At 48.7% G+C, this 25,686-nt stretch overlaps 1 protein-coding gene across 3 annotated transcripts in view; it reads left to right on the plus strand.

Moving 5' to 3' along the window:
• YEATS2 (YEATS domain containing 2) overlaps positions 1-25,686 on the plus strand; it is a 1,498,478-nt gene that overhangs the window by 255,867 nt on the left and 1,216,925 nt on the right. The window lies entirely within an intron of this gene.

Below are 25,686 nucleotides of genomic sequence, written 5' to 3' on the forward strand. Positions count from 1 at the left end.
GTGTTCTTTGTCACACCGCGTATATTCCATCAAAATAAATCTACAAACTCATTTTAAAAACCTACCTCAGTCAATTCTTGCTCCTCCCCTACTAGTCCTCTTCCTCATGATCTGGCTAAAGGCGACCGCTCCACCCCTCCATATCCCCAGACTCCCATGCACTTTCCCTATAGATAATCAAACAAATGTGGTATAATACTGGGTCGAGATGAGTTGGTGTTCTCTGTGTTGCATTAATGAGATGGTAGACTGAGTGAATGCATTGCGACGTGTCTAAAGAGAACAAGCTGGGCCTTCACATGACGTTGTATATTGTCGGTCTAAAGCCATGGATATACATTTAATTGGCGAGGTACATGTTTTCCTCTGTGTATGTCTCCATTCAGGTATATAGTATTTCCTAATTGTCCTTATCTCCTTGTATCCAAAAATTCTCGACCTTGTTTCGTTTAATGTGGTTCACGAATCGACCTGCTAGCCAGCTCTCCTTCTTCTACTGTAGTGTTTCCAAATATTTCCAGTTTCGTTTTTTTATTTCCCTTTGTACCGTTTCACAGGAAGGCCCATGATAAAGCCTAAATTCCCGGGCAGCCTTTCCTTGCTACTATTATGGCTGTCGCTGCCCTCGTAGGATTCATTCAACATACAGTCCTTGTATTCTTCAGACTGTTTGCCAGCTTCTGCTCGTTCCTTGAATTCCTCAGTCCTCATTAAATGTTGTTCATTGTCTCTTCATTTGCAGGGCTCTGCTGCTTACTAGGTTGTCATTCAAGTAGTATGATGCAGAAGTCTGTTTGTGGTTTTTATTTTCCACTCTAAAGTTCCTTCTTCACTACAGTGCTGATCGGTTTTCCTTTGTTAGTCAGTCTCCATCATGCCTTAAGTTGGCGTCTTAGCCCATTAGGTTCAACCCCCACTTCTTTGTGGGTATTTGGTAACTATACCATAACACTCATGTTTACTCCATAAGCGTGTAAACCAAAGGAGTGCTTAAAACTTGATCCAAGGCCATTTTTATAGCATCTGCTTCTACATTAAGACCACTCACTACACAGCCTAGTTATGTTACCAAACAGATAGGTAGCTGTGACTATGACTAACATATGTTGCACAGTACTCAACTAGTCAGGGTAGACAGCCTGCAGAAAGAATATTTGTTCAAAGACTGGTGCTACCCTGCTTCCTGTAAGGGTAACAATGGTGTAACTTCAGAGAATTGCAAACCACTAAATCATAATATACTGAAGCACTCAAACAATTTGTTTAAATAAAACTGTTTGAGGACAGATAACCAGAAAAGTCAGTACCTAAGTCCAATGCCATGTGATATATTTTAGTTGAGTTTTTTGGCCCACATTCCATTTTGCGAAGGACATGACCGGGTTTATCAGGGCTCTCTTACGCTGGTGTCGCCCACGACTGAATAACAACACCACTTTATTGTGAACTTGAAAATATTGATTATAAACAGATGAGGATGACTACATTTGTTATCTGATAGAGACATCTAGTTGCAGATTATTTACCTTTGAACGTCAGGCTGGATCTAGAAGTTTTTATTTAGCAGTTGCAGTGCGCCCCAGTAGGTGGCGTACGTTGACTCCACGTTATGTCGTGTTCATCCCTGTCGTGAAATTTGCGTCCTCAATATAACCGCCATTCCAGCCCGCTGATATTAGTTCTTTTCTTTAATGTAAGAATTTGTTATTTGGAACGTTATAATTTGTTTTTCTTTGATTAACACACTATGCTACGTATTTATTTGATTTTAATATAATATGTTTATCATTGTTTAGGTTACTATGTGGCTTGTCCTGAAGAAGGCGCTGGTCGCCGAAACGCGCGTCGAGATTAATTACTTGTGTGCCACGTATAATTGTGTTGTATATTATGTAACTTATTTTTAATTGTCTTTTGTGCATAGTGACTGTCTTATATGTTGTTTAATCCATTTATAGTTATTTTGGATTATTATTATTAACTTTTTTCTTTATTCAAACTATTTTTAACTGTGTTTTATGAATTATTGATGTGTTGCCAATAAAAATTGTTTTAACCTCCTCTTTTCTGCCTAGGTTGTTGTTTACATATATATTAGTTCTTTTCTTTCCACGCCAGCCAGCACCGATCCGTTGAAGAGAGCAGACCCCTATACATTTTTAGACAGATTATATATTTGTTTTACTTTTTCTGGACTTCTTTTAGTGTGTAGGAATGTCAAGTAAGAAGACCTTGGGTTTCAAGACGTGTGGCGCCTGTCACTGCGACATGTCTGTTGCGGATCCCCACTTGGTCTCTGGTGCATGGAGTGCGACCATGATTCGAAGTCATGCCCTGCCTGCCGGGCCATGGCGCCGAAGGCTTTGAGGGAGTGGTCCCTAAAGCTGCTTGCGGCCCAGCGTCTGGCACTGTGGAGGTCGCATTGTTGGTCTCTATACCGGTCCAAGTCTCAGCCGAGTGGAAGGTCCGAGCACCCCTCGGGTAAATAGAAGTCCTCTTCATCGAAGGCTGGTACGAGGCACCACAAAAAACATAAGTCGAAGCGTGCTTCGACGTCACCCCGCCCGTCCCACGATGCGATGAAGGAACCTTGGCATTCGAGGCCCCGCTCTGCGGAGCGGGTACCTGGTTAGGCTCCGCCTTTCCGGGAGCGCCCCCTGCCCAGCTTAAGGAGTTCTATGACGCCAAGTGCGCCATATTTGGGCCGCCTGACCCTGTTGGCTCAGATGATGGAGAAGACCATGTGGGTCTTGCGCCTGCTACTTTGCCTCCGCAGCGACCTTCCCTGGAGCTACGTCCAGCGCCGAGGTCTTTAGCGTCGTCAGAGCCCACCGGTGGCGCCTCCCCTAATCCTCATTCCTGACGACATGGAGTCGGTTGAGCGTTGACCGGGGCCAACTGAGACATACGGCTCCATGCCATTCAACCTGCCTTACTCTGAAGGGTTAGGGATGGATGAAGAGGATTGGGAGGGAAAGCAGGATCCCATAGCAATTCTGCACCCACAAGATATAGACTGGTGGAAAGAACTGGGCGATGTCAGTGGCTTGGACTCCTCCCCAGACTCTGGCATCTAGTTTCCACCTACGCTGGCTATGGAGGATGGGCATCATTTGCGATGGTGGAGTGTAGGGCTGAGGAGGTCCTGCACCTGCAGCTCCCTACGGTGGCAGTGACCGAGGTCCTGCAGCCTGAGGTCTCCAGCTTGAAACCCTTGCTGCCTTCAAATGAGGCCTTAACGGACGTCCTTCTGGGCACCTGGTCCAAACCCAGCACAGGAGCTCCTGTGAATAAGAAGATTGCCCACTGCCATCGCCCTGCACCGGGAGACCCAGTTTTCCTCACCGCCCACCCCCACCCAACACAATTTGGTGGTCCAAGCTTCCACTTCCCATGGCGTGTTCCCTTCCGCACCTCCGGACAGGGAATTCAAGATACTGGAGAGTTTTGGAAATAAAAAAAATTCTTCCGCCAGTCTGACATTGCGGTCCGTGAAAACCTCATGCCTTTTGGTCCGTTATTTCCTTTCAATATGTGACACTGTTGCGCAGGTGCTGCCCAGAGTCTTGGAGGAGGACCGGGCTCTACTCTCCCGAGCTATTTCAGACGGGAGAGATGCAGCAAAGTTTGCCATCAGATGCGACCTGGACGCAACAGACTCGCTGGACAGAGCGATTTCCACAACAGTACGTCGCCACGCCTGGTTGGGAATATCTGTTTTTCTGGTGGATGTCCAAGCTAACCTCATGGACATGCCTTTAATAGCTCCGGTCTCTTCTGAGACAAAGCAGATGCCGCCCTTGAGCTTTTCAGGGACCTGCGGACCATGGCCAAGTCCTTGGGCCTCACCACAACTTCCCAGCCCGTATCTCCTTTTAGCTCCTTTTGTGGCTACGGAAGGGGATACCAACCGTGCCAACCATATTCTGTCCATCAACTGTGGTTTTTGCAACCATATTTCGGCCAGCAGGCCCGCAATTTCTGCAACCTCTGTGGGGCCATGGACTCCGTTCACCCCAACCCCATGGATCGGGAGGCAGAAGTCGAGCCAAGCCATGATTCTCTCCCCCCCCCCCACCCCCAAAACCTTCCTAGTCCGAGTCCCCCAGGATCATTCACAGACAGTGGGTGGCAGAGTATGCCATCATCTCCACCTCTGGCGGAGCATCCCATCGGACAGGTGGGTTTCACAAATAGTCTAAAAGGGCTACTCTCTCTCCTTCGAGACTACCACTCCATCTATGCTTCCAGTGTACGATCGGCTGATGGAGGATCACCTTGCCCTGCTCCGCAAGGAAGTCAAGACTCTCTTGTTCAAGGGAGCTATAGAAATAGGCTATGTATGTTATTCCTGCTATTTTCTGGTCCCAAAGAAGGACAGATGCCTTTGTCTTATCATAGACCTCAGAGCCATCAATTACTTCCTCAAAAAGGAAAAGTTCAAGATGCTCACCCTATCACAGGTCATGTCTGCCCTGAATGTGGGAGACTGGATGGTAACGTTGGACTTGAAGGATGCCTATTTTCATATCCCTGTCCTGCCTGACCCCATCTCAGACGCTCCCTTTCATTGGAGTGATTCTGGGATATTCAGGCTATGATGCCGATGTTCCAGCCTCCATCCTCTATTTCAGTGAGAATGACTTTGAGGCTGTTGAGCCTCATGGCCTCCTGCATCTTGCTAGTGAACCATGCACAGTGGCACATGTGCGCTCTGCAGTGGGACCTGAAGTTCCAATGGACACTGCATCAAGGATATCTCACCGACCTGGTTCAGATTTCGGAGGGTACTGCGAAAGACCTTCAGTGTGGGCAGACAGACAGAGATTGGATCAAGGGCAGACCCCTCTCTCTTCCCAACCCAGATCTCACAGTAGTGACAGATGCATCATTTCTGGGATGGGGTGGCCATTTGGGAAAGGTGGAGATCAGAGGACTCTGGTCTCCAGCGGAAGCCAAGCTCCCTATCAATCTGTTGGAGCTTCAGGCGATCCGACTGGCACTGAAAGCCTTTTTACTGTCCATAAAAAGAAGGCTGGTACATGTGTTACTGCAACAAACAGGGCAGAGTAGGGTCGTGGACCCTTTGTCAAGGGGCTCTGCTTCTCTGGAATTGGCTGGAACAACACGACATTTCCCTGGTGGTTCATCACCTGGCTGGTTGCTTTTACGCCAGGGCGGATGAGCTCAGCCGAAGGTGCCTTGCGGATCACGAGCGGCATCTCAATTCGGAGGTGGCACAAGGTCTTTTTCAGCGGTGGAGAGAGCCATGGTTAGATCTGTTCGCCTCCGAAGACAACACACAATGTCAGCAGTTTTGCATGTTGGAGTTTCCTAGGTGGCTCTCTATCTGCAACGCTTCTTGACGCGCGTGGAGCTCAGGCCTCCTATATGCTTTTCCGCCCATACCACTCCTGCCCAGTGTGCTCAAGAAGATCTGGAACAACCAGGCACAAGTTATTCTGTGGTTTCGGACTAGGCATGGAGAGTTTGGTATCCCGAGCTTCTAGTACATGAGTATTGATCCTCCGATCAGGCTGCCTCTTCGTAAGGATCTTCTGTCGCAGCAGCAGGAAAGGTCCTCCACACGATCCGGTCCACTCTCTGCTTCCCTGCGTGGAGATTGAGCGGCAACAGTTGACCGCTTATGACCTTTCTCCTGAAGTCTGTGAGGTTATTCTTGCAGCCAGGCTTCCCTCCACGAAATTGGTGTACGCCTGTCAATGGAACAAAGTTTGTAAATATTGTAAAGAAAGGTCTATTGACCCCATATCTGCCTCCCTGGCAGATATCCTTTTGTTTATCCCTTCCTTGTCCCAGCAGGGCTCTTTGAGCACTTTAAAGGGCTATTTTTCTGCCCTTTCAGCTTTTCTTCAGCTACCAGATCAGCCTTCACTTTTCAAGTCCCTTCTGGTGCAGAGGTTTTTGAAGGGGTTAATTTCAATTGTTTCCCCTTCCTCCCTTTCTCATGCCACAATGGAACCTTAGTTTGGTCCACACCTTTTTTATGTGCGCACCCTTTGCGCAGATGCACAACTGCCCTTTACAGTTGCTCAGCATTCTTATTGGCAATTACCTCTGCTAGGAGGGTGAGCGAACTGCAAGCCCTGTCATCACAGCCTCCTTACCTGGCAGTTTTTCCAGAAAAGAGGTGCTCAGAACTAGGGTGTCTTTTTTGCCCAAGGTTTTAACTCCCTTTCATTTGGGACAGTCAGTTACTCTGCCCACTTTCTATGCACCTCCGCATCCTTCCAAAGAAGAGGCGGGTCTCCACCATCTGGACCCAAAAACAGCATTATCATTTTAGAGTTCCGGTTAGATGACCAACTCTTTATAGGATACGTGGGAGCAAAGAAGGGGCATTCTGTTCAAAAGAGGACCATCTCTAGTTGGGTCATCCTCTGTATAAAAATCTGTTACGCCTTGGCAAAGAAGAAGCTTCCAGAAGGCCTTAGTGCCCATTCCTCCAGGACGAAAGCAGCCACCACGCCCTCCAGCGTGGGGTTCTGATTGCTGATATTTGTAAAGCTGTAACATGGGTGTCTCTGCATACATTTGCCAGACACTATTGCCTGGATTCTCAGGTTCGCAGGAAGGGCCTGTGTGGCTGCTTTGTTCTGCAGGATTTTCTAGTCTAAAACATTTCCGCAGTCGCTTCTTTTCTGCAGTCCCTCCTCCGGGGAAGGTATTGCTTGGGTATCTGTTAAAAGGTAAGGAATCTACAGCTAGAGGTTTCTATCAGATGGTCAAGTTACTTATCTTCTGTAACTCCTTATCTGGTCTAGCTGCAGATTCCTTACCGACTCACCCATCCTCCCGCACTGTGGAATTGTTTTTAATGTCAGGGATATTCCCTTCCAGGGCCCAAGCTGTTCTTTTTTTAACACACCATGGTCAGTCACTTCATGGCTCAGCGCTTCTGGTGTGGAAAGTCAAGGAAAGTACTGACGCCCGCTCGCTGGAGTGGCAGTTATATTGACAACTCGGACGTTACGCCGACACTGAACACGATGCAGACGATGTCAGGCGTAGTTGGTCTGTGCCACCTACTGGCACACGGGGTATTGCTAAGAAAAAACTTCGGGATCCAGCCGGATGCCTGGAAGTTGAAAGGAAAGGAATGTGCAGCTAGATCATGTCTGTACAAGATGAGGCGTTACCAAAGTTAAATAACTTCAACAGTCGAATAGTAACTGGAGAGATCACCTAGAAGAAACTCGTACTCTGGCACCTATAATGTCCTACTTTATGTATCAATTGTTAAAGGAATAAGAAATGCATTTTGTTGTCACATGCCTTGAAAAAGGACGAAACAGGTGTTGGCTGATGATCATGTACTTAGTTGGAAGTGTATAAACACGACAGTAATATATCACATGGATTTGGACTTACAGACTTACTTTTCTGGTTATTTGTCCTTTTGTGTTATATACACAAATTGTTAGAGTGCTCTAGTATATTGTTTTATGACACTGCGTAGTTAATTTTTAGGTCTCGCGACCTTGAGCGGAGCGAGAATTCATGTCGGCAAAATCCTCGTCAAACCAAGGGCTTTCATTCCTGCGGTTTTGTTTGAGTTCACGTGAATCACGTGACCAAACAAGCACGCGCATTCCCGGCCGCACAGCACATCAAAGGGCTTCGCCCAGCGTGCGCTCTGCGGCTTCTCCTCCCCTAACACGCTTCTCCTCCCCTACGCACATTCCACGCTGGGCTGGGAGCAGATAACCTCCGTTTGGCGAACAGCATCTTCAAATATCTTCTCCCCAAATTATTCATGGCTCGGCCGTACTTTCAGTTTCCCCGGCCGCTCTGGGAGACATGTTGCGAAGCTATTTGTCTACTCTAGTTAAACCCGTTTTTTTTTTTCATTACATGAGTTTTGTCCCGAAAACTATTCAGTTCCAGTCACATTTTGTTTGAATGAAAGCAGCTAGGCTCTAGTGCTTGTTCTTTTTGCATATTTATATACATCCTCTCCCTTTAAATTGATTTTTAACGAAAACGAATTGTAGTAAATCTGTAGATTCAATTCGCTGCACCACGCCACTGCTGGGGTAAACAATATGAAAACATCCCTTCATGCCTGATATCAATTAATTAAATGTTTTATTTCAGGACCTATTCGGGACCCTCTCCTGCCTCGCTTCCACAAGCATCTTTCCACACTAGCTTCCATTTATCCATATCCATACAGCCATCTTCCGCACGGGAAGCATTTCCTGTGCATCTTCCCTGCATTCGCGCTTATCCACAGTGCGAACCACATTTCCCCTCGTATTAACTTGTAATCAGACTAACACGCCTCAGTGACACGTCTCAGCAGAGGCTGCATTAGGGAAGCAGCTAGTTTTGTTTTAGACGGGAGTCCTTGACCTGTAGGTATTTGACTAAGTACATGCAGGACTATTCTATGTGTTTGGAAATAAAGCTTATGTGTGTTTTTACTGTTGTTTTTTTACATTTTGGACATTTACTGCTCTCACTGTCTGCTTTCTAGCTCACCGAAAGAGCGGCCGCGCATTTCCTCGAGTAAGCGCCCGTTTCCCGCGAAATATTTCTGGTTTCAAAAAGAATTACCGGGTACCAGAAAGACAGCGGTACATTTATTGCACTCACTCAACAGGGGCGAACTGTGGGGCCGGTACCTGTACTTTACATTCCGGGAGAATAATACTGCAAATTAGAAATATGATACATATTCATTAACACTCAGCCCGGTGAGATTGAACAACCAATGTATAATTGACTTCCAGACGAGCATAAAATATTTAGTCGCTGCTACAACTTTTATCGAAGCACGGAGAACAACTGTCCAAAATCGTATCACAGCCGCACGTGAGAGCCGTGGGGCATGCTGGGCTGTTTGATGGCTAATAATGCTCTTACAATAAAAGGACACAGCGAGGCCGTGCCTGCGGGCCTCCGGGTCACAGAGTAATGAACAGGTGGTTTTAGAAGGGGTTACCCCTTTAAGTGTGTTCCTTTTCTGATATGTCAAATGCATAAAGTATGGCCTTCCAGGATACCGTACTCGGTACTTTCAATTATTTATCTGAGAAGGACTTCGAGAAGGCCCCCCTCTCACCCCGAGTTCCACGACACCCTGAGCCTTAGCCATGTCTAGTTTTACATTTCAAGTTAGCACGCAGCTGGAAGTATTTCATTAGCACCTTTCGGATTTTTAAATGGTGTGAGATCTCTCTCTTTTTGTTCCATTTGGTTTATTTCACGAGAAAATCTTTTTTTTTATCACTCCCCACTGTTACGAAAACTCTGCATATGTTGACAAATGATTATCCGTTGCAACGACTAGCAGTCAAAAATCATTGTCCTTTCTCGTAATCAGTCACATGTGTTTGTCACATAACACATTTATACTTTCTCACTAGGCAGGGTCACGTATCTGTCTGGGTAAATCTATATTTTTAAAGTTTTTCACTGGTATAATCAAATTCGGCAACAGAAAACAAAGCCGGAGGCATGGTTAGAAGTGTTTGCTGCGTCCAGCTGGGATGTGGTTTGTGGCTGAGTGAAGGTGTGTGTGCTCTGCATGCAGAGAAGATGTGTTTGTCATGGTCAGGGACATTTGGGGCCCATTCTCTCCTCATTCACCGCCCACATTCCACATTTGCCGCACATTCTTCCCAGCATGCATCTGTCCTCGTTCCACAGTACCAATATGTGGCCCAGAGGCAGCAAGGGCTATCCGGAAAGTGTTGAGCAAAGCACTTAGAAACTAAAGTCATCAGTGACGCCTGGCTTTTTTAGCCTATAGCAACTTGCATTCCCGGATTTCCAGGCCGCTATTGCGAATGGGAAAATAAAACTACATGCTGCAGAATTGAACCGGCGTCTGTTGACTAAAACGCCAAATCTTTGGAAAACTGTCACACACGCTACAGGGCACGTTGCACACTTTTAGAAATATATGTTAAGGCTCTCGGGGGCCCAAGCACTGTCTGGCTGCCTGCCTCTCAACTCCAGCGGCGGCGTGTGGAGGTCGTTAACCCTTTCCCCTGTGTTTCGTGAGTGTGTGAAAGGCCCCTGATGTCCTGCGCTCCTCCAGCAATTGGACGCTCATGTGAGAGATGTCATGTTTTAAAACAACATACTGCACCCTTTTAAATGCTGTACTCAATGTATTTGCAGCGTAAGCAAGTAAGACATCTCGCATCACTAGTTGCGGTCACAAAGAGGCAAACAGTTCATAAGCAAATAGTAGGAACCCCACCGGCTAACTCTCTCTCTATCCCCTCCCACTTCCCTCTTTTCCCCTTTCATCGTTATCGTATCCCTTCAACTCCGATCTTATCACCTACACATTCCAAAAGGACAGGTCCTCCCTCCCACTCGCTGGCTCCCTCGCCCCCCGCCAGGCTCTCAATGCTTGTCTTTCTCTTGCTGATTGCCAGTACCAGCGGCACTGGTCCTCAGGGAGATATTAAGTCGGGCTGGGGGCAGCCGACACAGCAGACCTGAAAGCTCTACTGATCACAATACATGCGTTTGTCGTTTACTAGGCTGACTCATGTTTATAGGATTCAATCACTTTTACAGCCCTCTGCCTGGCGCCTGGGACAGCGTCACACTCTCCATAAAAGTGCAACTGCAGCGGGATCACAGGCAGAGGTCTTTTCATGTGCAGGGTCTGCCAAGGGGGCTGTGAGCAAAGCCCGTGTCATTATCGAGCGCTAAAACGGAGCGGGGCAAGATAGCGCCAACTCTGCGGAAGACGCGCTCTTTTATATAGAGCCTTTCATGCAAATTGTATCTAGTGCTTCATACTGCACTTTTACAGTGTCTAGGCGCTGTAAATGGCAGAAGGTATTGTTGCTCGGTTAAGTGACACCTTTTCAAACAGAGCCCCTCGGAAACCTATGGTGGTAACAGGTGCCAGCTCTCACTCGCACTGCACACAGGGATCACTTACACTGCACACAGGCCTCACTCAGTGCACACAGCCTTCATTCACACTGCATACAGTCCGCACTCAGTGCATACTGCACACACTTAGTGCATACTGCCCTAACTCACAGTGCACACAGCACTCACTCAGTGCACACAGCACTCACTCAGTGCACACAGCACTCACTCAGTGCACACAGCACTCACTCAGTGCACACAGCACTCACTCAGTGCACACAGCTCTCTCAGTGCACACAGCTCTCACTCAGTGCACACAGCTCTCACTCAGTGCACACAGCTCTCACTCAGTGCACACAGCTCTCACTCGCCCTGCACACAGGACTCACTCAGTGCACACAGCTCTCACTCGCCCTGCACACAGGACTCACTCACACTGCACCCAGGCCTCACTCACTCACACTGCACACAGCCCTCATCACTCAGCGCAAACACAGCATCACTCAGCACCACCACAGCATCACTCAGCACCACCACAGCATCACTGGTTCAAATATGTTCTCTCAATGTTTCAAGCTTTATTACAAATGTCACAAAAAAATGTTAATATTTCACTTCTGTTCTTGGATTTTCGTCACTGAACATAATCTTCACAAAAGTTATTTACAAAAGTTTAAGCTATTGCCATTAAAAATTACAATCACTTTTATTTAAGTATTAATTATTTTAAAAAAATTAAAAGCCATTGTTAATTGTAATATCAATACATCTAAGTCACGTCAATACAAAACATGTGACATTACAAATACTAAAAGTGTCACATATGCTAAAGTTAAAAGTATTGGCATTGTAAATCACAAAACAAATATAAAATGTCATTTACAAAACCAATAGCTCCAACTTTCCTACTGCGAGACCTATTGGCAACGCCAGTGCTTGTTTCTTTTGTATCGGTCCAGTTAGCAGTAATGGACACTGTTGTAATCCTCTGGCTTACAGTGACCCTCAGACCCCACAGAGACCCTCATGGTTGAAAGACTACTTAATGGCACAGTAACGCGTACAGCATTGGTCTTGCCCCAACGACTTGTAACATTGTTCGCTGACCTTCCCAGGTTATTCTCACTGTAGTAGACCATAGTCCCTTTTGGTGTGTTGCTCCTCAGTTCAGCTTTCACCATTGGTCCCGCTGTTTCAGACTATAACCCCTCTGTCATTTCCCTTCTGATTATCCTTTCACCCCATTCTATGTCCTCCGCATATCATCTGGTGTGATGGGTCTAGAAAAGATGGTGTTTGTGTTTGTATATAACAACCAACCAACAAATTGTAATAGATTACTGGTTGCTGGCCTGTGTCAGAACACTACATGTTGTCTTATATAGGCGTGTAGCTTCTTGCTTCCTGTTAGGACTGCAGTTTGTTGCCTTATATAGAAGCACTACACAACTATTTGATATTTTGATATTTTTTGTCCATTTGTATAGCGCTAACGTTCGCTCCCAGGGGAGCATCATGGCGCTGAGCAAGCTGCGGAGAATAACAGAAAGATGGATTTGGAAAGGGAAAAGACTAGATGGCTGCCAGGACAGAGGAGTCTAGTTGTTGGTAGACCCATGTCTTGAGGAGTTTTCTAAAGTTGTTTTCATTGTCTATGGATCTGAGACTGACAGGCAAATTGTTCCAGGCTTTGGCGGCCAGAACATTGAAGGATTTCCCACCCTTGGTCTTGTATTTAAATCTGGGGATTAGGACCAGATTTGTCCCAGAAGATCTCAAACAGCGTGGGGGGTTGTAGCGCATGAAACGCTTTGCAAAATAGCGGGGCCCTGTATTTTGCATTGTTTTGAAAACTGTAAGTAGTAGTTTATAGAGAATTCTTTTATGCACTGGCATCCAGTGCATAAAAGAATTCTGAAACAGGAAAGACTTCATGCCTAAATAGAAACTGTATCTGATTTGTTACACCATATATTTGCATGGTGCACTTGGGCAAACCTCTAATGACTCGCTATGGGTTCGCCTCTCAGCTTTTTCCCCGGGTTGGAAATACTGGTTGTCTGAACTGCAATGCAGTCTTTACCTGGTAGAGTAACATGCGTGGCAGCTGATGTGATCTGTGTGAGCCTCCCACTACTGCCCCAAATTGTTTCATCCCAGACTTTGGGCTCTTTTGCTCTTGGGAGAGGCTATAGCTACTTTTTGATTGCTCCTGCCCCAGAACAATACAGTTGTGTGTAGAGGGCACTTTTTGAGATGCTGTTGTTTTGGAAGGCTGCACGGTCTCAAATATAAAACTGTTAGCTTTATTTATTTTTATGAACATTGTTCTGATCTTGCAAGTTTCCCTTTGTTGTGGGGAGCAATTGAGCATGTGTGCTCCTAGATAGCAGACACCTGCTTTAATGGAGAAATGTAGTAACTGTCAGAAAAAGAAACTAGCATTGGCAAAGCCATTAGGTCATTCCTGTGCAAGAGCTATTGACTATGTCCTTTTATTTTAGCCACGTTATACACCAGTGTAGCTGCTGTATAGCATGGCTAAAAGTTTGTGGCGTAGAGGGGAATAGAGTGGAATGGCGAAGAGTGGAGCAGAGTGTTGTGGAGTGGCTGAGTGTGTTGTGTATTGGAGAGGCTTAGTGTGAATTTGCGTAGAGTGGCATACACTGGAGTAGCGTAGAGTGGCATGGACTGTTGTAGAGTGTTGCAGAGTATGGTGGCGTAGAGTGCAGTGGTATTGAATTCACCAGCGTAGAATGCAGCGTCGTAGAGTGCAGTGTGTAGATTAGAATGGTGCATAGTAGAGTGGAGTTGTGTAGAGTAGAGTGCCATACAGTTGAGTAATGCAGAGGGCAGTGGCACAGAGTAGAGTCGAGTGGAATAGAGTGCAGTGGCATAGAGTGGTGCAGAGTAGAGTATAGCGGCATAAAAAGCAGTTGCGTAGAGTGGAGTAGTGCAGAGTAGAGTGCCGTAGAGTTGCGTAGAGAGCAGTGGCATAGAGTACAGAGTAGAGTTGCAGAGTGCAGTGGCATAGAGTGGTGCAGAGAGAGAGTATAGTGGCATAAAAAGCAGTTGCGTAGAGTGGAGTAGTGGAGAGTAGAGTGCCGTAGAGTTGCGTAAAGAGCAGTGACATAGAGTACAGTGATGCAGCGTGGAGGGCAGTGGTTAAGAGTAGAGTGGCATAAAGTGGAGTGGCGCAAAGTGGAGTAGAGTGCAATGGCGTTGAGTAGATTGTTTAAGGAGTAGAGTGGCAAAGAGTGCATTGGCATAGAATAGAGAGGTATAGAGTGGAGTGGAGTGGAGTGGAGTGGTGCAGTGGCTTGGAGTGATGTCGAGAGGCACAGAGTAGAGTGCAGTAGTGTGGAGTGGTGCAGATTAGATTAGAATTGAGTGGAGTGGAGTGGCGTAGAGTGGAGTATTCATGTTGTGGTAGCACACTGCCATTACAGACAACACATTTGCAATTAAAATGACCATAACATTTGCACAGACATACAGTTTTACTAATAAAACTTTAGAGTGCATAGATGAAAATGTGTGGAAATTGCATCACCTAGTATAATTTGTTTTGATGATATTAAAGTATGTTTCCTATACACTTCAGAAATAACTAAAACTGTGCTTCATTTGTGTTCCTAATTCTGATGTACTCTGAAATACTTAGACAGTTCATTTAAATGTTGGCTTGTGGTAGAAAAAAACTCTTTCCTACTCCCAGTATCCAGCAAGATTGTCACATAAATCTCCACGTTGACGTTCGAGAAAGAAGAGTAAACAAGCGCCCTCGGAAGACCGCATCTGACAATTGACCCCTCTTTAACCCCTTCCAAATGAGGTAGCCTGGAGCTGTACTCATGACGAGCTGAGATCGTCATAAAACCATAATAATCAAAAAAGTCAGCACAGGAGGGGAAAACACCTAGCAGCCATAGTGTTAAATGCACAGCAAATGTGACGAGATCAGGCCTGTTTACGTAAAGGTAGCACTCCGAACGATACTGTAAATCAGGTTTGGGCAAGGGAAGGTGCAAACCCAAGCTGGACAGCCTAAAACAAATCAAGCCAGCAAATGTAAAGCAAGAAAATGTGAGTTACAAACCACAAAGCCAGTGACAAGCAACAGGCAGAATGCATTTATATATTATTTTTCTGAATGTCCCTAAGATGTCTTTAGCAAACTGATAGTCATCAACATAAAAACATAATTCCCTTTGTGATAAATACTTGAGTTTAAATAAGTACAAATATAATTTGGAGATTTCTGCTAATGTTTCCATTGACTCTTAGTCCAAAAGCTGTTGTAGTAATGCAATTGCAACAAAATCTACCTCTGCCAATCACTGCTCTCACTACAAGCACTTGGCATTGAACAACTACTAATGGGTGCTAGTACTGTATTGAATTTATATAGCACTTCATGTCCTTTACAACTCTGTGAAATGCTTTGCTTTTTGTTAGGTTTGTGGGCATTTTCTTTGGCGTGTATGAATGAAAAGGTCATTGGTTGTAGTTCGACGTTTGTGGGAGGCATTATTCGAGGTTTGGACCCGTGCCATAAAAATGATGTGGCAACGTCAATCCACATAAGATTTTGCAGAGAATAGATGTAGCTGCGCATATCTGAAAGAGACACGTTAGTGATAGATTCCTTACCTTAGAATATCCCCAGGCGTCAGACTGGATCCGGAAATTTTTGCGTAGCAATACCCCTGCGCGTCGGTAGGCGTCGTCTGCGGCTCCCCGTCCGTCGTCGGCGTCGTTAGCGCCGGAATGACGTCGTCGGAGTACTTAGACGCCGCCCATGCGCGCTGACGTCAGTTCTTCTTTTTTCCGCGCCAGCTAGCGCAGATCCGGAGAAGCTCTACCCCTAGTCATTTTTTGACTGAACTTTTGATCTTTTTGATCATTCTTTTTCTTCGAGTCTTCGACTCCATCGGTGCCGGTAGGGATGCCCGGTTTCAAACCCTGCTCGAAGTGCGACCGACTGATGTCGGTCACGGATCCCCATCGCCGGTGCCTGAAGTGCTTAGGCCTCGATCACAATGACCGCACCTGCTCCGACTGCCGGGCCCTGACGTCGAAGGCTAGGCGGGAGCGGTCCCGCAAGCGGCTCGAGCTCCGGCAGTCGGCCCCGCGCCACTCCAGGTCCCGGTCCCTTGGGAGGTCGAGGGACAGGTCGCGGGGTCGGAGTCATCGCAGCTCCGGGAGTGGACATCGGTCGTCAGGCTCCAAGTCCTCAGGTAAGAGGCATGAGAGGTCGGAGAGACGTCATCGTTCCTCTGCCCCACCCGGACGCTCGCACGATGCGGCCGGGGGCTCGGGCGACCTCGCCCACGCGGCTCCGCGGGAGTCGCAAGCATCGCTGCCTGCCCCACACCTTCGGGTCCCTGGGCACGGCGCGACGCGGAGGAGATCGAGCGGTCCCTCATGGCCATGAGGTCCCTCCCTCCTCAGTCGGGTTCCGTGGCGCCTTCGGGCCCAACGGTCCCGACTGGAGGCCCTAGCGGGTCGGGTGCTTCGGCCCCGACGCCACCGGCGGCTTCGGTCCCGGCACCGCAGGACCTCACTGGATCCGCTTCCGGATCCGGGTCGTCGCTGGTCGACCTCACCGGCGCCGGCCCCACAGGTGTCGCCCCCAGCGCCCACTGTGGACGCAGTCCCCAATGTTCCCTACGGTCCCTCTCTGGCGCCGGTACAGCGCCGCTGGGCGCCGCTTCCGACGGCCTTTGGAGAGTTTTATTTCCACGAGGAGGCCCCGTCTACTAATCCTGTTTTACAGGAAACTGGTGACGAGGAGGATTGGGAGGGGTCTGAGGACCCTCTGGCACTGGAGTGCCAGTCTCAACAGGACTGGACATATGAGCTTGGGGAGGCCAGTGGTATTGGCACATCGCCAGACACTGGATTTGTCTCCCCTCCGACTGTGGCTTCGGAGGAGGGGTCTAGATATAGTGTAGTGTTGACGAAGGCAGCCAAGGCCTTACACCTTGAGCTCCCCGTCGCGGCCGTGCGGACTAACCTCCTCACTGAGGTCCTCAAACCGCAGTCCAGCTCCAGCGAGCCTCTGCTGCCGTTCAATGAGGCCTTGTGTGACGTTCTTGTGGGCACTTGGTCACAGGCCCGCCTGTGGATAGGAACGTGGCCAGACGCTACCGCCCGGCCCCGAGCGACCCATGCTTTTTGTCCACCCACCCCACCCCCGAGAGCCTGGTCATCCAGGCCTCCAATTCCCAGACCGCATTCCCGTCGGCCCCGCCCGACCGGGAATCCAAGAGGTACGAACAGTTCGGGAAGAAGGTGTTCTCGTCTGCAAGCTTAGGGCTGCGGTCTGTTAATACCGCTTGTCTCTTGGGCCGCTACACCCACACTCTGTGGGACACGGTTGCGGACGTGCTGCCACAATGTCCGGAGGAGGTCCGGGCTAAACTCGCCCAAACCCTTGCGGAGGGCCGAGATGCAGCGCGTTATTCCATCCGGTGTGGGCTGGATACAACGGACTCACTGGGCAGGGCAATGGCAACGACGGTGGCGATTTGACGCCACGCCTGGTTGAGGTCCGCCAACTTCTCGGCCGATGTCCAGGCCACACTTCTGGTCATACCGTTCGATGGACGTCGCCTCTTCGGCGACAAGGCAGACCATGCGCTGGAACGTTTTAAGTACTCCAGGGCTATGGCCAAGTCCTTGGGCCTCTCGGCCCCACGCCAGCAAACGGGTGACTTTCGCTCCTTTCGTGGCCACGGAAGGGGCGTCCCCACACGTGCTGCCAGCCACGCGCCGCAAAATGTTCAACAGCATGGTGGCGGCCGTGGAAACCGCCGTGACAGCGGTCGGGGACAACGGCGAGGCCAGTACACATCTCCCTCAACAGCACCCGCCTCAAAACCTTCCTAGTCCGAGTTTTCAGGCCCATGTGACGCCTGTGGGAGGCAGGGTTCGCCATCACCTCTCCCACTGGCCCACTATCGCGTCGGACAGGTGGGTGCTGCAGATCGTCCGAAGGGGCTACTCCCTCCCCTTCGAGGCGACCCCTCCATCCATGCCACCGCTTCTGCAAGAGGAAGTCACAGCCCTCTTGGCCAAGGGGGCCATCGAGCGCGTTCCTGGGCCAGAAGTAGGGTGTGGATGTTACTCCCACTACTTTCTGGTACCCAAGAAGGGCAAAGGGGGCCTACGCCCTATCTTGGACCTGCGGAACGTCAACGGCTTCCTCCGGAAGGAGAAGTTCAAGATGCTGACTTTGGCTCAGGTCCTAGCTGCCCTGGACCCGGAAGTCTGGCTGGTAGCGTTGGACTTGCAGGACACTTATTTCCACATCCCCGTCCCGCCGGCCCACCGGCGTTACCTGCGTTCACGGTAGGCCAAGAGCACTTTCAGTTTACCGTGCTCCCCTTCAGCCTTACCAGCGCCCCACGGGTGTTCACGAAGGTGATGGCGGTGGTCGCAGCTCATCTGCGCAGGTTAGGGGTGTCCGTCTTCCCCTACCTAGATGACTGGTTGTTGAAGGCGGGCTCGCCCCAGACAGTCGTCAGCCACCTCCAGACTACGGCCGACCTCCTGCATTTGCTGAGGTTCTCCATCAATGTGCCGAAGTCGCACCTGTGTCCCTCTCAGAAGCTCCTCTTCATCGGAGTGGTTCTCGACTCGGCGCAGTTTCGGGTTTACCCTCCCGAACAGCGTGTTCGGGATATACAGGCTCTGATTCCCATCTTTCAGCCGTTATCCCGAGTCTCGGTCAGGTTGACGCTGCGGCTTCTGGGGCTGATGGCCTCCTGCATCCTTCTGGTGCATCACGCCAGGTGGCGGATGCGGGCTCTGCAGTGGGACCTGAAGTTTCAGTGGGCCCAGCTCAGGGCAACCTGTCCGATCATGTCTTGATCTCGGAGGGCACTGCGAGACAACTGCAGTGGTGGCTCACGGACTACGACTGGGTCAGTGGCAGATCCCTCTCCCTACCCCACCCGGAGCACGTGGTGGTGACGGACGCGTCCCTCCAGGGCTGGGGAGGCCACATGGGAGAGGCGGAGATCAGAGGCCTCTGGTCTCCGGCGAGTCCCTGCTCCATATCAACCTTTTGGAGCTGCAGGCGATTAGTCTAGCACTGAAGGCATTCCTCCCCTCTGTCCGGGGGAGTGTAGTGCAGGTGTTCACGGACAACACCACCGCCATGTGGTACTGCAAAAACAAGGCGGGGTGGGGTCGTGGACCCTTTGCCAGGAGGCTCTGCGCCTCTGGCAGTGGCTGGAACATCAGGGCGTGACCCTGGTGGTTCAACACCTGGCAGGCTCTCTGAATGCCAGGGCAGACGAACTCAGCCGTCGGTGCATGATGGATCACGAATGATGTCTGAACTCGGATGTGGCGCAAGGCCTCTTTCAGCAATGGGGAGAGCCTTGGTTAGATCTATTTGCCGCAGAAGAGAACGCACAATGTCATCACTTCTGCGCGTTGGAGACGCTTTTCGTCGCGAGTGGAGTTGCGGTCTATTGTACGCCTTTCCACCTATACCACTTTTGCCCAGAGTGCTGAAGATCAGGCGCGACCGGGCCCAGGTTATCCTTGTGGCTCCGGACTGGGCTCGAAGATACTGGTATCCCGAGCTACTCAGCATGACAGTCGATCCCCCGATTCGTCTGCCTCTTCGGGAGGACCTTCTGTCGCAGCAGCAGGGGACGGTCCTGCACCCGAACCTGTCCAGTCTCCACCTTCAAGCTTGGATATTGAGCGGCGGCAGTTGAGGCCATTTGACTTGCCTCCCGAAGTCTGTGATATCATTCTGGCAGCCAGGCGTCCCTCCACAAAGTCGGTACACCCCTGCAGGTGGAACAGATTTGTGGCATGGTGCACAGCAAAGGCTGTGGACCCTCTCTCTGCACACCTTTCTGAAGTTCTACTCTTCCTTCTTTCCCTTGCCCAGCAGGGCTCTGCTCTGGGCACTCTTAAGGGGTACCTTTCTGCTCTTTCCGCCTTCTTACAGCTACCTGATCAGCCTTCCTTATTCAAGTCCCCCATTGTAAATAGATTTCTGAAGGGCATCACACACATGTTCCCTCCTGTTCCCTTCGTGATGCCCCAGTGGGACTTGAATCTTGTACTCACTTATCCAATGTGTGCTCCCTTTGAGCCGCTCCATAACTGTCCTCTCCGTCTTCTTACCCTGAAGACTGCTTTCCTGGTTGCCATCACCTCTGCCAGGAGAGTGAGTGAGCTCCAGGCTCTTTCTTCTACTCCACCTTTCCTCTCTGTTCATCCGGACAAGGAGGTGTTGCGTACACGACCTTCCTTTCTACCCAAGGTTGTCACAGCCTTCCACATCGGGCAGTCCATTACCTTGCCCACCTTCTTTCCGCCTCCGCATCCCTCGAAAGAGGAAGAGAGGCTCCACCATCTGGACCCAAAACGTGCGCTCTCTTATTACCTAGATCGCACACGCCAGTTCCGGGTGGATGACCAACTCTTTGTTGGTTACGTGGGCGCGAAGAAGGGAAAGGCGGTACACAAGAGGACCATTTCGCGGTGGATCATCTTGTGTATTCAGGCATGCTACTCCATGGCCAAAAAGGAGCCCCCTGCTGGATTGCGGGCTCATTCCACTCGAGCCACGGCAACAACAACTGCCTTGGGCTGAGGAGTCCCCTTACAGGACATTTGCCAGGCAGCTACGTGGGCCTCACTGCACACGTTCGCAAGACATTACTGCCTGGACAGTCAAGTCCGGAGGGATGGCTTCTTTGGCCGTTCCGTCCTCCTGGACTTTGTGGTGTGATATTGGTTCGCAGACCCACCACCGGGGTTGGTATTGCTGGGGTTTCTATTCTAAGGTAAGGAATCTATCACTAACGTGTCTCTTTCAGATGCACAAGTTACTACTTGTGTAACGATATATCTGTAAGAGACATTATTTAGTGATAGATTCCTTACCGACCCACCCATCCTCCCCGTTCTGCGAACCGATATCTAGGGTTAAGGTCATCCCCTTTCAGGGCCCTAGTTTCATGGCACCAGTGTTGGTTCTATCATGGCTCTGCGTATCTGGCGCGGAAAAGCTGTGTATCAGAACTGACGTCAGCGCGGATGGGCGGCGTCTAAATACTCCGACGACGTCATTCCGGCGCTAACGACGCAACGATGGACGCGGAGCCGCAGACGACGCCTACCGACGCGCAGGGGTATTGTTACACAAAAATTTCCGGATCCAGTCTGACACCTGGGGATATTCTAAGGTAAGGAATCTATCACTAACTAATGTCTCTTACAGATATCGTTACACAAGTAGTAACATTAGACCCCACTATACAGCAAGGTTGATGAAGGGAGTGGGAACCTTCTCAATGCTTTCAGTAAGGCTAAGGAGAGGGTTAAACGACTCCAATGCCCACCGCAAATCAACAGTAATGCTATGCATGTATCTGCTTTGGGTGTTTTGATGTGGTATTGTTAGTGCTCTGAATTGGCCGATAGTCACAGGTACTGAATACCGGCACTTCTTATTTTGATCACTGAGTACCGGCACTTCTCTACTGCCGTAAAGAGAGTACCGGTACTCATGAAGGGTAGGTGCATTGGCCTCTAGTGGTGGTAACCTGTCTCTTTGACAGCCAAAGCACTTTTATAGCCCTGCGCTGAACCCTCCCCCCCCTTGAACAATTTGAACAATTTTGCATGAGATACCGGTGTTCGCCGTTATGCTGTGTTGCAAGAATCGAGCAGCCCAGCAGTGATAGCACAGTGATGAAAGCCACAGGAGGTAAGAGGTTAAAAGGGCTTTAATCCCATCTGTTTCTTTTGTGTGAGTGTTTGCTTATGTTGCTCTGTTAGCCTGCTTGTGTGTGCACGTGTTTTTGTGTGAGAGAAAAACGAGAGAAATATTACAAAATAAGGAAATGCTAAAATATCACTGTTTGACTTTAGTTTTGTATAACAAATTAATCTAATTTGTTTATAGAAACACTTTTCTCGTGTTTTGGTATGTGCTACAACTAGTATACAAGTCAATAAGCTTTGCATGTCTTGCCTTTAGCCCGCCCAATCGCCTCATTTAAATGAGTACCTGCACTATTTTTTCCCCATTTAAAGCACTGGGTATGGTCCTTGGAAGCCTTATGCAGGACGAGGGGCACCTCCACCAAATGTCTCCCTTTGAAGCCTCTGTTAAGTATCTGCGTACCTGCCCCCAGAACTCTTCCCAATGCTACTGTCATCAGTCGACCACCCTAGATGACCTCATCCACCAAGGCATCCAGTGACTAGGCTTCCTAATACATCTACAAGGTTTAGTCCCTCAGAGGCCTGGTCGGCCAGACTTGGCCAGTGCTTGGGGCAGTGCCCCCTCAGCTGGTCCGGCACACATGCCAACATTTTAGAAGAGGAAAGTGGGAGATTTCCGAAAAATAATCTGGAGTGTTTTTCTCCCATTGACTTCTATGGAGGTCTGAATCGGGTCTGCTGTCATGTACGAGACTTAGTGTGCTGCTGAAGGATCAGATACTAGAAACGCAGATACATGTTTTTAGGTCTCGCCTGTCGATGCGCATGCGCATCGAGCTTGCGAGACTATGGGGCTTATCCACTCTTGAACCAACTTGCAAGGAATCGTGGCGATTCCTTGCAGTGCACGAGAAATTTAAGCTCAATGCGCATGCGCATTGAGCTTAAAAGCGCGTGCACATGCCCCCAGCCGCCTGCCTTGCCTACTCTCTCTCTCACACCCTCCCCCAGCTCCGCCCCCTCACTTCTTGATTGCACGGCCGCTAGGCCGTGCCTCCCCTACTCTCCTCCCCCCTCCTCCTCCTACTCTCCCCGTTTTACCTGTATCTGCTACCGCTTTTAAAACTTATGAGACGCGGCAACCTCTTAAAATGAGATCGCGTCATTGGTGTTCTCATTATTAATGTGAATGAGCCCTCCTCAGCCGGTTACTGTTTCTTAATACCTGAACCGTTTCCCAGCATTCTATAAACTACTACGGGCAAAACATCCTCTTAGGATAAGGACGCACTGTGATGAATATATCTCTAGAGTTTAAGAATGGACTATGAAGGTAAAGCATGCCACTAGAGTTTAGGCGTGTTGTTAATCATGCAGTCCATCCCTTCCCTCACATGAGACAGTCTACCCGAGTACACTGTCCCATCCAGGTCTCCTTACCTAGTCGCCCGTATTGCGTTACATCCGACACGTCCTCTCTCCCATCAGCGGAATGAGGACGGACGGAGACTTGTGCTATTTATAGGGATATCTCATCTCACTAATTATTTAAAGGGCATCTATTAACTAATTTACTTTTAACCTTTACCCAACCAATGTCGGGCGCCATTTTAGTAGTTTTTAACAATCAAACGCTTATGTTCCCCGCTTTACCGCTGCATCGCGTCTTTACGCGCCATTTTTGTAGTTTTATGGGTTTTTGTATCTTATTCAGTTCCGCGCATATCGTCATTTATTTACACTCAGTGAGGATTTAAAATCTCCCTCACTTATCCCATAATATATATTGCATTTATTCCCTTTTTTTTTCTTTCAGCGGTGTTTACTTAAAAAAGGGGCAAACTGCCGTCTAATCACGGAATGGCTATATCTCCGCGATCGCCATTTTGGTAGTTTTAAGTTATATTCCGGAACTCGCCGGGCCATAAATCTCCCTGCTCAATTCGTCTCTATTCGAGGCATTCCGCTATACATCTCGCTACCATTAATTGTTATTTGTGGCAGATGTGTTGTATATATATTATGCAAACATCTTACCCATATCGCTATTGCAGTAACTTTTTGGCCAAATTATATTTTGTACAGGCATAGGATTAACATAGGATTAACATTGGTAACATCTCTATTGTAACCAGTACACCAATTATTTCAAACCCTTCATACGTTATATGGGATACTCCATTGTTTCCACAATATAAACATTCTACATGCCTCTCCATGTGTATTTAGGGATAACTCCTAAGCCCTCGTTGGAAGAGCTTGGAGTTCTGCTACGAGCGCATTGTTTCTCTCTCCTTCGTAGATAGAGAGAGCTGAAAATATGCAAGGCCCTCTCAGCGATGGTTACGGTTTACAACATTATCCTCTGTTTAATGGGAGCCAATGTAAAGGCTTCAAGTTTTACATAGTATTGTCTTTTGGGGCATACCAAAATAAGATAGGCCGCTGCATTTTGGACTAGTTGGAGTTTATTAAGAAGTCCTCTTGGTAGTCCAACTCACTCCCTCGCCCACCCTCACCCTCACTCATCCTCACCCCCTCATCCTCACACACCCTCACTCACCCTCACACCCTCACCCCCCTCACAACCCTCTCACCCTCACTCAGCCTCACACCCTCACCCACCCTCACCCTCACACACCCTCACCCTCACACCCTCACTCATCCTCACCCCTCATCCTCACTCACCCTCACACCCTCACCCCCTCACAACCCTCTCACCCTCACTCAGCCTCACACCCTCACACACCCTCACACACCCTCACACACCCTCACCCCCCTCACCCCCCTCACCCTCGCACCCTCTCACCATCACCCCCCCTCACCCTCACACACCCTTACCCTCATCCCCTCACACACCCTCAGTCACCCTCACACCCTCACCCTCACACCCTCTAACCCTCACCCCTCACACACCCTCACACACCCTCACACACCCTCACACACCCTCACTCACCCTCACACACCCTCACCCTCACACACCGTCACACACCCTAACCCTCACACCCCCTCACTCACCCTCACACACCCTCACACCTCCTCACCCTCACACCCCCTCACCCTCACACCCCCTCACCCTCACACCCCTCATCCCACTCAGTGCTACTACACATATTGTGTTACAATAGATGTCACATTTGCGAAAGATAAAAATATTGGCATTGTAAATAACAAAGCTATTAATTTCGCTATTTTCAAAACAAGCACATAAATAAAAAATGTGTCCTTTACAATACCAATAGGTCAAACTTTCCTAATGCGAGACCTATTGCATTGCTGTGCTTCTCTCCCCTGCTGCACTCTCCTGCTCTCTAGAGATGTGGCCTAACGACCAGAGCTGCCATCTAAGTCACGTAAATACAAAACATGTTGCATTCCAAATGCTATAGGAGTCACATTCGCGAAAGTTATAACTATTGGCGTTGTAAATGACAAAGCTATCAATTTAGCTATTTTAAAAACCAACAAATAAATAAAATAATTGTCATTTACAAGACCAATAGCTCCAACTTTTCTAATGCGAGACCTATTGCATTTCCAATGCTTGTTTCCCTTACCTATCAGGAGCACGGAGAAAGCACAGGAAGCGAGTCAGTGACTAAAACGTTCTGCACTGGCATGCAGGAGGAGGTTCCTGGCAATAAATACTCTGAGTCTCACTAGACCCGTCCTGGCTGCAGCTTGCCGATGAATCAGGTTTTTAGGTCTCGCCTGAACCAGCGCAGCACATTTAGTAGGTGAGTTTTCAAAGTGCTACTGGCTGGCTACAAGCTTTTTTTCAATATAACGCTGGCTAGACTCAGAGGTATCAGAGCGCTTTACATGATCAAGATAGTATAAGGCAAACATGGTATCCAAGCATAAAAACAGAGAAAGCAGCGTGAAATATCAAAGTAAAAAACAACCTATTTACAAATCAAGAATGAATAAAACAGGAGCTGGAGCAATACATTACCAAGTAATTTAGGTAAAGTGGAGTACAGGAAGAGGGACATATATTACTGAAACAAATATGGTATGGTGAAAAGAGATCAGGAGTCGGGCACATGTTAGGATCCCCAATAGTAGTTAAGGATGAGGGTTTTGAGGTCTTTTTTGAAGCTGGCGTAGGAG

The sequence above is a fragment of the Lissotriton vulgaris genome, chromosome 11, assembly GCF_964263255.1.
Source record: "Lissotriton vulgaris chromosome 11, aLisVul1.2, whole genome shotgun sequence".
NCBI lineage: Eukaryota > Metazoa > Chordata > Amphibia > Caudata > Salamandridae > Lissotriton > Lissotriton vulgaris.